The 12,384-nt window shown below is 44.7% G+C and overlaps 1 protein-coding gene across 2 annotated transcripts in view; it reads left to right on the forward strand.

Moving 5' to 3' along the window:
* The first annotated feature begins 4,965 nt into the window (after window positions 1–4,965).
* The window catches only part of NDRG3 (NDRG family member 3), an 83,705-nt gene continuing 76,286 nt past the window's right edge, over window positions 4,966–12,384 (forward strand). The window contains exon 1 of one of the 2 annotated variants that reach the window (XM_061207959.1): window positions 4,966–5,129. The gene's annotated coding sequence lies outside the window, so the exon portion shown is untranslated. The remainder of the gene's footprint in view (window positions 5,130–12,384) is intronic. The other variant, XM_061207958.1, reaches the window with a different exon arrangement.

The following is a 12,384-nucleotide window of genomic DNA, read 5'->3' on the forward strand; positions in this document are numbered from 1 at the left end:
GAGGAACTCAGGCATGGAGGGGCTTAATAATCTAACCAAGAACATATATATAGGAGTGGAGGGTCAACTAGAACCCATGTGGCACTCAGTAAATGTTAACAAATCATATAATAAAAGGCTGTGCTCAGTATTAGTTTTCCCTCTCCCCAAATTTGGTTCAGGAATTGCACTTGATGAATATTATAGACAGTTGCAGCCCTTGAGATGTTTGGTAATATTCTCCCATTTGCCCTACTTTAGTTAAGAGAATATCTTGCTTTTAGTCAGTGATACTTAACACTAAAGAAATAATAGATCAAATTATAAGCTCTTTCAAGGAAGGGAGTATGTCCTGTACATTTTGGTGTTTTTTAAATTTGGGTGTAATTAAGCATAATGTAGTCATTTCTGGGGAAAAAAATTCCATTTCTCATGTTGCACTCTAAAAAGGAGATGGTGTGGCTGGTGGCTGTAGTAGAGGTGATACAATGGAGGACTAGGAATTAGAAGCCCTGTCTTGGATTCTAGTTCTTTTCTTTTTTAACTTTTATTGGAGTATAGCTGATTTACAATGTTGTGTTAGTTTCTGCTGTACAGCACTGTGAATCAGTTATATGTATACATATATACACTCTTTTTTAGATTCTTTTCCTATATAGGTCATTACAGAGTATTGCGTAGAGTTCCCTGTCCTATATCTAGTTCTTAAGTTACTGGTTCATTCACCAGAAACTTACTAAGCCCTTTCCTCATGCCAAACACTGTGCTAGGTGCCATGTGACCTTGGGTACCTCTCAGGGCCCCTGTCAAAGGAGGATGCTATGCCCTGTAAAGCAGGGGTCCCTAACCCACAGGCCACGGACCGGTACTGCCTGAACCATCCTCACCCCCCAACCCCCCACCATCCGTGGAAAAAATTGTCTTCAATGAAACCGGTCCCTGGTACCTAAAAGGTTGGGGCCTGCTGCTGTAAAGAGCTCTTAGGGGCTTCCTAAGGATGCAACTCGGCAGAATGGGAGAAGCCAGCCAGACACAGCACTCAACTCCCCTCCCTCTGAGCAGTTATAGTTTAAGGTTCTCCAGGGAGACTCCACAACAAGAAAACTACAGTACTCCCCCCTTCACCGAGGGGGATACGTTCCAGGACCCCAGTGGATGCCTGAAACTGCAGATAGTACCAAACCGGATATGTGCTAAGTTTTTTCCTATATGTACACACCTACAATAAAGTTAATTTATGTATTAGGTACATTAAGAGATTAACAGCAACAATAACAAAATAGAACAATCTTAACAATATACTGTAATTAAAATTTTTTTTTTTTTTAATTAAAAAAATTTTTTGACTGCACCATGCGGCATGTGGGATCCTAGTTCCCCAACCAGGGATTGAACCCGTACCCCATGCATTGGAAGCGTGGATTCTTAACCACTGGACTGCCAGGGAAGTCCCCTGTAATAAAATTTAGGTGAATGTGATCTCTCACTCTCAAAATATTGTATTGTCTTGTACTCACCCTTCTCACAGATGATACGAGATGATACAATCCCTATGTGATGAAGTGAGGCATTGTGACATAGCATTAGGCTACTATTGACCTTCTGACCGTACATCAGAAGGAGGATCATCAAGCCATGATGCTGTCAATGGTTGGATGTCAGGAGCAGATGATGTTGATGGTTGGGGATCCACGATAGATAGTTGAAGGGTTTTTTGCTGAAAGCTTTTGGAAGAACATTGTAATTGGAGTTGCTGTCTCTTTAACTCATCACAGTGTTGCTGCAGAGTTTGTAATCCTTTGGTGATCATGAATGGCTACAGTGCTTTTCATCTGAGGATCATATTCCATAATTTTGAAATTGATTGTGAAATTCGAAACACTTTGGCAAGTTTCAGTAATGTCCACATTGCTGATTCTGCTTTAGTTTCTTCACCTTCCTCTTCCTCTGCAGATGACTCCACAAGTTCTTCCAATAACTTGCTTGTTAACACTTCTTGGTGGACTTCAATATGTTCTTCCACTTCTTCATCAAGCATGTCAGCAAATTCTTCTCCACCAACTTGTCTTGCTATGTGAATGAGTTTCCTAACTTCTCCATCGAGCCTCAGTAAACTTTAAAATCATTCACGACTTCATACGTTCTTCCAGCAGGCATTTACAGTTTCTGGTTTTAATTCATTCACTGCAGCTTTGATGAATGTTATTGCGTTGGCAATAGCGAATGATTTCCAGCACTGCTTTATGTCCAGATGAAAGTCTGCATTAATTGCTGACTAAATGTGATCAAATATCAGGCGGGTGTATGTGGCCTTGACAAACCAAGTGATGCCTTGTCAAGTGGCTGAAGCAATGAGGTTGTATTTGAGGTAAAAATACAACTTTGACCTTTTCATTTTCATAGCAGATTCAGGATGGCCAGGTGCATTGTCTTATTAGTAATAGGATTTTAAATTCCAGCCCTTCCTTTTCCAAATGTTTTTCACTTCTGGAAAGAAGCATTGGTGGAACCATTTCATAAACAAGATAACTTTCACCTGATTATGTTGTCAGACTATGGGCAGATAATTCCTGGTTTTGTTTCTGAGAGATTGTGGATGCTTCATTCTGTACACAACTCCTGCCTTTAACATATGCCCTTGCAGCATTGCCAATAGTAACAGAGTTAATCTGTTCTTCCATGTTTTATGACCTGGTGCCTCCTTTGCACTTCTATGAAGGTAGGTTTGTTGCCGAATGCAAGTTTGTGTGCCTGACACACAATGAGGCCAAACAAACCCAAACGTCCGAGTTTGGAGCAGAGAAAGGTTTATTGCAAGGGCCAAGCAAGGAGAATGGGTGGCTCATGCTTAAAAACAAACAGAACTCCCAGATGGTTTTTGGTTCTATTGGGCATCTTCTTCCAGAAAAGCCCAGGTTCATCACATGAAGACTTGCTTTGGATGGCATCCTTTCTCTTCAATCAAATTCTTCAACTCTACTGGAAATGTGGCAACAGCTTCTGAAGCTGAATCCAGCCTCTGTACCCTGACACCAAATTAATTCTCGGAGACAGAGGTTTGGGTGAAGTAGAAAAGAATAGCTTTATTGCTTTTCCAGGCAAAGGGCCATAGTGGGCTAATGCCCTCAAAACTGTGTATCTCAACCTGGAGGGGGTAGTGAGAAGTTTTATTGTAATGGTTCACGGAGGGTGTGATCAGCTCGTGGACAATCTTCTAACTGGTTGGTGGTGAGGTAAGTGGGAGTCAGCATCATCAACCTTCTGGTTCCAACCAGTCTGGGATCTACGCGCTTGTGGGCAGGATACAGTTGATTTCTCCCACCTGGTGGGGGTTTCAGTATCTGCAAAATAGCAGATAACAAGATATTGTTACGTATATCCCTTGAGTGGGAAACAGGACCCTGCTGCCCCAAGACTGCATTATTGTTTGTTTTGACTGTCCCTACCTTGTCTCAGCATCCCGTCCCTTCCCTAATTAGCAACTGTTTGAATCTGCTTTTGCAACTCAGGAAGGTCATGGAGGCTGAAAGAAGCCTATTTCCTGTAACCAAGAAATGGCATGCGTGGGTGGGGGAATTCCCTGGCTGTCAAGTGATTAGGACTCAGTGCTTTCACTGCCAGAGCCAGGGTTCAATCCCTGGTTGGGGAACTAAGATCCCTGCAAGCGGAGCAGTGTGGCCAAAAAAAGAAAAGAAATAGGGGACACAGAAAGGCTTTTGTGCCCAGGAGTCCCACAGGGTCCTGCTCGGTATCACTTCTTCATTGGCAGACTCAGTCTCTCCAGTGATTTTTCTATTTTCAGTCCAAAATATTCTTGAATCTGTGTAACTATCCCTTATTTGCAGTAAATGGCTTGGTGTCACTCCCTTCAGAGGATCCCTTGCTGAAGTCTTCATATAGGCTTGAAACTGAGCAGGACCCAGTGGGGCCCTCCTGGGTACAAAAGCCCCTCCATGTCCCCGTTTCTTGTCTGTGGAAAGAGGCTTTGGTCTCCTAGGCCCAGGTGGAGGATGGTGACTGCATGCTGACCACAAGCACTAGACCCCAGACTGGTTGGAACCAGAAAGTCCATGATTAATATTCCTGAAACATCACCCTGTTACCTCACCACCAACCAATCAGAAGAAAGTTATGCACCTTGCAGCCCTCACCCCAAATGTTGCCTTTAAAATTCCTTCCTTGAAAGAGATCAGGGAGTTTGGGTCTTTTGAGCACCGGTCGATTGTTCCTTGCTTGGCCCTGCAGTGGATCTTTGTCTGCTCCGAACTCCAACGTTTTGGTTTGTTTGGCCTCACTGGGTGTCAGACACGTGAACTTGGGTTTGACAGTAGGCTCAGTGCTTTCTGGGGCAACACGTTGTCAACAGAATATGTATTTTGTTCGTGTCTTCCACAAATTTAATGCCTTTTCACTCTCAATTAAGCACTTTTTATGCACTGTGGCCCTAACTTTTGCACTTTGAGGTGCGACAGCAAAGCTAGCACAAATTTTTTTCCTGCAGTTTCACAGAAAATTCATTCTTGCTGTAGATCTTAGCAACCTCAGCATACCGTTTTTCTTCTTTCCTTATTAAGTTGAGAACTTTCACCTTTTCACCTAAAGGAAGCCCCTTATGGCTTCTCTTTCACTTATCCACATCACTAGCCATACTACTCTTGCACTTTGGGGCCATTATTAAGTAAGGTAAGGGTTACTTGAACACAAACACTGCCATATGCATACAATCCATCTGATGAGAGACCGTCACTAAATGATTAAGGGGGCAGGTAGCATATACAGCGTGGATATGCTGGACAAAGGAATGATTCACTTCCCCAGGGGGAGGGAGCAGGACAAGAGATTTCGACACACTACTCAGGACAGCACAGCAATTAAAAACTTACGAATTATTTACTTATTTTCCATTCAGTAGTTTCAGACCAGAGTCGGCCAGGGGGAACTGAAACCACGAATAATGAGGCAAACTACTGTACACGGAAAATGGCGCCAGCTCAGCCACCATCTTCTCCGTAGGTCCCCGGGCGGGCGGGCGGGCGCAGCGCATATGCACCGCCTGGCGTCCTCAGCGCGCCTGCGCGGGCGCAGAGCCTCCCCCCGCTCCACTCCCGCCGCCGCGGCTGCTGTGCTGACGGCGGGTGCCGGAGCTTCGGGTGAGTGTGAGCGCCTCAGCCCGGCTGGCGGGGGGCGCGCCGTACTGCATGCGGGGTCGTCCCTCCTCTTGCCTTCTCCTTCCCCGCCTCATCACCCCAGCGCGGCCGGGCACCGGGTCAGCGCTGCCAGCCTCGTCTAAGTGTCCGGGCGCCCTCCGCGCTCCTCGCCTGGGGACGCGGGGGCAGCCCGGCCTCCCTCGGCCGCTACCCACCTGGGCGGCGGGGCCCAGGGCGAACCCGCCAGCGACAGCGTGCAGGCGGCAGCGGCCGAGCCTCTGGGTGCCCAACAGCTCAGCCTCAGGGACCCACCGCGGGCGCGACCCCCTTTCCCGCTCCTGCTCTGCAGGCGGCGGAGCTCGGTGGGCCTCGGGGTCGGGCATTCGTCTGCCCCGTCCGCCCGGCGGGGGGCCTGGAATATGGGCCGGGAACTCGCCTTGCACCCGTGGGGTGCCGGTGCCGCAAAGAGTACCCTCTGGCTGGACCCCGCGACGACCATGCGAGGGAGGGGCTTCTTAGCTCCACGTTACAGATAAGGAAACTGAGGCACAGAGCGGTGAAGTGCCGTGCCCAAGGTCACGCGCCAGACGAGAGGCTGGAATGGCTCTTGAATTCAGGGTCTGGGGCTGTCAGGCTAGTGCGGTTGGAATTTGATCTTGTCCCTTTAAAGAAAATCTGAAATACGCTTTGATCTCTGGAGTTGCTTCTTCGACGTCGTAAAAGTAGGCTGCAAAACCAGCATTTTCTTGTTGTTGGAGTACAATTGAGGTGTTACTGTAATAATGGTAATAGTAATGTTATTAATTAAGAGCTCACGTTCATCCAACGCTTGCTGTGTGCCAGGGCTCCTGCCAAACATTTTAAGATTATCTCAGTATCTCAGCGCTTCGCCATCGGATGCGTCCTCCTTCCTTTTCATGCAGCTTTTTTTCTGCAGAGCTGGCCTCCCTGTCACAGATAAACTAGGCTTAGGAGGCAGTGACGCTCTCAAGGTGGCTTACTGGCAGAGCAGGGGTAAGCCTTGTCTGCCTGAGTCCAGATTTTGTCCCCAGAGGATATTATTAGCCTTCCTTTTCTGGCTGCCAGGAGGGCAAGACTGGGATAGCTGGGCTGGTTGAATTTGGAGGTGACAGAGCGAATCTGGCGAGCATTCCCCTTATCCTGGGGCTTTCTGGCTCTATTCCAGTGCTGGGCTTGAACATCTCATTTAAGATGAAGTAATAAGAGAGAGAGCATTGACAAAGTAGTGTTGGATCTAAGAAGCCTCACCGATTTAAAGTCCCAAAGGAACGTCTGTAAACATATGTGAATGTTTCTTCCCCAAAATAACTAGCTCAAACTTTTTGTTTTTCTTCCTTAGCAAACCCTCCTACACACTTCAAAACTCCATTAACTTACCACCTTTTCTGTGAAGCCTTCCTTGCTTGATTTTCCCAATTAGAATTACACACACATACATACGTATATATGTGTGTGTGTAGATAGGTAGGTAGATAGATAGGGTAGAGGCTTCAGTCTTACCCTTTGGACTGTTAGCCCCTTGAGGTCAGGGACCATCTTTGCAGCCCCAAGTGACTGACTCATAGTAGGCCCTTGGTAAAGACTCAGTGAATTTCCATTGCTCCTTTTCATTACTCAAAGGTGATGTTTTCCTGCTGCCCTTCTGTTCCTCCTTCTTGCCCTTCAATTTCTCTTAGCTGTCCTTCTCTCTAGTTTCAACTTCTGGTCATCACTGGCCACTCAGAGGTCTCTAGTCCACCCTGTTGTGTCTGAAAATTTGCAGAAAAAGGCCCTATGTCAAGAAGCCTGTTTATGCCCAAGAGTGGAGTTGGTATATGTCACCTAAGTGTACAGGACTGTTTTTATTTGCATGTTGCACTAAGGTAACCTGAGGCTTATAGCTTTTTAGTCTATTCCTAAATACATGTAAGATTCATTTTTACATTCTTTCGCCTTACGTGGCTGACTGCCCCAGTGTTATCAGAGTAATCACAATTTTTACCATAAATCATTTCATAGTATTTATAACAATAAATATTTGAAAGGGCCTTTTGGGAGGCAGTAGATCTGTGCATAGGTTCTCTACATAAATGAAACTTCTAAAATAATTTTTCCAGATAATCTTCTGCAAATAGATTGAGCTGTTATGCACAAGGCATGGTGCCCCTGGGTATGGTGGAGATTCTCATAGTTCTTGTTCAAAGAGCTTACTAGCAAAGCAATAGGAGTTTAATGGTATACTCAAGTATAATGGAATAAGATATTCCAATGTGAGACATTTCATAAAGTCATACATTGCTCAAGGCTGAAAGGAAGTGTTAGGTCATTGAGTCCAGCTGTCTTGCTTTTACAGACTTCATCCTGAGAAGTGAGCTTGTCCAAGGTTGCAGAACTGGTGCTACAACTTGAATGTAGACTTTTTATCCATTAAAAGTTTATCAGGGCTTCCCTGGTGGCGCAGTGGTTGAGAATCTGCCTGCCAATGCAGGGGACACGGGTTCGAGCCCTGGTCTGGGAAGATCCCACATGCCGCGGAGCAACTAGGCCCGTGAGCCACAATTACTGACCCTGCGCGTCTGGAGCCTGTGCTCCGCAACAAGAGAGGCCGCGATAATGAGAGGCCCGCGCACCGCGATGAAGAGTGGCCCCCACTTGCCGCAACTAGAGAAAGCCCTCGCACAGAAACGAAGACCCAACACAGCCATAAATAAATAAATAAATAAATAAATAAATAAATAAACCCAAATTAAAAAAAAAAAGTTTATCAGTATTTCTCTCAGTGAATTTATCCTTAAAGACCAGCAACTTTATTAAAATTTGTGCTAAGAACAGAGGTGAGGAAGAGGTGGCAAAAATATGATTCACGTCTTCAAGGGAAAAGTAAAGAACTGTTCTCTATCATCGGAGACAGTGCGTACCTAATTGTGAAATTGTATGGTACAGGAACTAGGTATGTCATAGGAGGGGGAGGAGCAAGAGGGATCAGTAAGAGCTGTGGTACTGAGAGCACTTTGGGGAGGATCGAGGACTTTCTGGGCTTTGACAGATTGGTATGATCAGAATTAATCAAAAGGACAAGAAATGCATTTTGAAGTAGGGTGGTAAAACCAAAACAAGGTTACAATGCCTGACAATATAATGTTTAAGGGACAATAAAAAAAAACGGCTTGGGGCTTCCCTGGTGGCGCAGTGGTTAAGAATCCGCCTGCCAATGCAGGGGACACGGGTTCAAGCCCTGGTCCAGGAAGATCCCACATGCCGCGGAGCAACTAAGCGCATGTGCCACAACTACTGAGCTTGCGCTCTAGAGCCTGTGAGCCACAACTACTGAGCCCGTGAGCCACAACTACTGAAGCCCATGTGCCTAGAGCCCATGCTCTGCAACAAGAGAAGCCACCGCAATGAGAAGCCCGCGAACCACAATGAAGAGTAGCCCCCGCTCACTGCAAGTAGAGAAAGCCCGCGCGCAGCAACGAAGACCCAACGCAGCCAAAAAAAAAAAAAACCGGCTTGACCAAGGTGGCTTGACTGTTAGAGAAGTGGTTCTCAACCATTAGTGTGCATCTGAATTACCTGGAGAGTTAATTAAAACACAGATTGTGGGGTCCCCACCTCCAGAGATTCTGATTCAGTAGGTCTGGAGTGGGGCCTGAGAATTTGTATTGCTAACAGGTTCCCAGATGATGCTGATGCTTCTCATCCAGGCACAGCACTTTGAGAACTTGAGCTGGATTAGAAAGTTGAGAAGCTAGAGTCAGAAACTTTAGCTAGTTTAGAGAGTTTAGCTAGAACTAGTCAGAAACAAGTTCTTCTAGTCAAAGAACTTGTTCCAAAAAAGTGTAAGAGTGTGTGTGTGTGTGTGTGTGTGTGTGTGTGTTATATACCAGCATAGGAAAGTTCTGGAAAGATACATTCCAGATTGTAATAGTAGTCATTTCTGGGAGTGGGATTTAGGAGGTTGGAGAATTCACTTTTCACTCCATACCTTTCAATACTATTTTTGCATGGTGCACATATAGCTTTTGTATTTTAAAAAGGGAAGAAAAGTAAGAGTCCTTTTTGAAGATATGCACTAAAATATTTATGGATTAAAAAAAGAGCTTGCTAAAGTAATCTAGTGTCATACAACAAACATTTTTAGAGTGTCTGCTGTATGCCAGTTGCTGCTGGTTCTGGAAATACAAAGCCTTTGGTAAAGCTTGCAGTCTGATGATCGAGATGGGTAGAATGCAGCTCTACTGAGTACCACGTGAGCTTCCTAAGCTCAAGGACAAGGATCTAGCTCTGTGCGTGGCAGATAATAAGCACTTGGTAAATGATGAATGAATGAGCAAATCCAGGCGAGAAGTGAGGACAGTCAGAAAGAAAAGGAAAGGGCAAATGGGAGATTCTGGAAGAAAAATTGACAAGCCTGAATAGAGATGATGAAACGAAGGGGTGTATTAAGGACTTTCAAGTCCAAAGATTGATAACATTTGAATTTACTGCAGAACTGGCTGTCCAGTCATCTATTCTGAAAGACCTTTTTAAACCATCCCCCCAGTCCCACTTTTTTCTTTTTTTAAGAGACTGCTTGAAAATAGCACGCAAAAACTTAACTAGATTTAGTATGAGTATTTACCAGGGCTTTCTTTGCTAAGTGAAACTTTTTTTTCTTTAATCACAGTGCTAATTCTAATGTATTTATAAATATTTATCTATCTATTTATTTAGCTGTGCCGGGTCTTAGTTGTGACATGCGGGATCTTTTTATTTGAGGCATGCGGGCTCTTAGTTGCGGCACGCATGCGGGATCTAGTTCCCTGACCAGGGATCGAATCCAGGCCCTCTGCATTGGGAGCACAGAGTTTTAACCACTGGACCACCAGGGAAGTCCCTTCTCCCCCACTTTCTGTTTGGAGGTGCTACTTTTTATATTCTTCAGAGATTTAATATAGAAAATTAAAATTAATTTCCCTAGTAGAGGGGTTTAGCTATATCATTTGATTGTAATCCCTTTACCACCTAAAAATGCCCACAGTCTACAGTTTGAGTTTTCAATTGACCAAATATAAATTTCTGATACAGCCACTCTTCATACTTGATTTTATTACTAACTATTTTAAGGTTTTTTTGGTTGTTATAAATTTTACAGTATCTTTTTAAAGGTAATGCTGTTTCAGGTTTGGAGCCAGTTATGTTTGTGAGTGTGATGGCCCAAAAACTCATATTATCAGGATAAGGAAAATTTAGCTCATAAAAACATGCTTCCCTTTTCTAATGATAACTTAAGAGGAGAAGTCATGTCAGCTTTTCATTTAATTGGTAGTTGTATGATAATCTTTCCAGAAATACCATTTGCTTTCAAAAGAGACACAGTTGTTTATTAAAAATGACAGTTTTTGGGCTTCCCTGGTGGCGCAGTGGTTGGGAGTCCGCCTGCCAATGCAGGGGACACGGGTTCGAACCCTGGTCCGGGAGGATCCCACATGCTGCAGAGCAGCTGAGCCTGAGCACCACAGCTACTGAGCCTGTGCTCTAGAGCCCGTGAGCCACAACTGCTGAGCCCACGTGCCACAACTACTGAAGCCTGCGTGCCTAGAGCCCGTGCTCTGCAGCAAGAGAAGCCACTGCAATGAGAAACCCGCGCACAGCAAGGAAGAGCAGCCCCCGCTCACCGCAACTAGAGAAAGCCTGCGTGCAGCAACGAACACCCAACACAGCCAAAAATAAATAAATAAATAAAAATTTATATTAAAAAAAAAAAATGACAGTTTTATCCTTACAGTGCTTCTATACTTTTAAGCCTGAACTTTCAACTTAAGGATAAAAATGAATGCTTTTTGAAATTGTGAGATTTCTTAGCTCTAAAACCATTTAATTTGAAACCTAATAATTGGCAGAGAAAGGAGAAGAGAGGAATCAGGCTATTATCTCTTTATCCCTGTAGTTGAGAAAGCTCTGGGGACCAGGCTTTCTGGGACCCAGGTTTTTAACCAGGGTGTTGACTAAAGCGTAACTTTGGGTGATTAGACAGTCCACAGGGTAATTGCTTTTCAAATAACCTCTAGATTGGTGCAGGTCTCTCCTATTCATTGAAGTAATAATGATGATAATAATAATACCTAAACTTTGTTTGATGCTTCTCAGTTTTCAGAATTCTTTGATCATTAAGATCCTGGTAGACTCCAGTAGCCAAACCTGAAAAAAATAAGTAGAAGAATTAATGGTCAGTTGGCATCAAGTGGAAAAGTTGTTTATAGAGGCCTGCCCAAGCTCTAGCTGCAGGCTGCTCAGGTTCAAATCCTTATTCTGCCACTTGCTAGCTGTGTGACCTTTGGCATATTACAAAAACCTCTCCAAGCCTCAGTTTCTTCATCTGTAAAATGGGGAGATTACAGTACTATCTTATAAGTGTGTCGGGAAATAAAATGAAATAATGGATAAAACTGCTTATTCTGGTATCTGGCATAGAGTCAGTGATCAATATATTATGAGCATCAAGTTAGTATGAGTATTAAGTATTGCCTCTTAGGGCTCTTATTTGTCCTTTACCTCCACTCACGTTGTCTTAAAGAACAGATTGTTTTCAGGGATTCTATCTTATAGCTGGTGGGAACTTGGAACCCATCCCAAGAGCACGTACCAGAGCCTTGCCAGCAGTAGCTTTCCTGGTGTCAAGAGGTGGAGACAGAGGGCAGTGCTTCTGCTTCTAGAGTGACTTTAGTATCACCCCCTTGTTAGAGCTTCAGCTGGTTGATGGGTGTCTGGGATTAACAAGAACTCCCCTAGATGTGTGTTGCTTTGTTCTAATAGCTATCTGTACCAGTACCCTGGGATGAATAGAATGGTTATACAAGCAGACTCAGATTCCCAGCTTGGCAGTCTCTGCAGACCTCCCGTTTACCACCTGCTGCCAGAATCCAGGAGTGACACAACAGGAAGGTGGGCCTGTTGTGAGGGGTGCTGCTCTTTTCCGTTTAGAAAAACACAAGGTGCGTGGACAGCCCTTATCCAGGGCTGAGGACTGTAGAGAGATTTACTGTTAAAATGAGGGTCTGTGGGCATGCTTCAGCAGCTGCCTTTGATCACTCTCCCCGTCCCCCACCTCTGCTTATGGCATAGCATCTCTGAAAGTATTTTCCCGGTGAAGAGTAACCCGGACTTTCCTTTATGCGGTGCAAAAGGTCAGTGAGCTGTATTTTAAAAAGTCATTGTTTCTTCCACGGAGCTGGGGGTTTGGCTTGTTTATCTGGCTTTCTGGGGAGTCTCCTGAGAC

This window comes from Eubalaena glacialis, chromosome 13 (assembly GCF_028564815.1).
Source record: "Eubalaena glacialis isolate mEubGla1 chromosome 13, mEubGla1.1.hap2.+ XY, whole genome shotgun sequence".
In the NCBI taxonomy this organism is placed as follows: Eukaryota; Metazoa; Chordata; class Mammalia; order Artiodactyla; family Balaenidae; genus Eubalaena; species Eubalaena glacialis.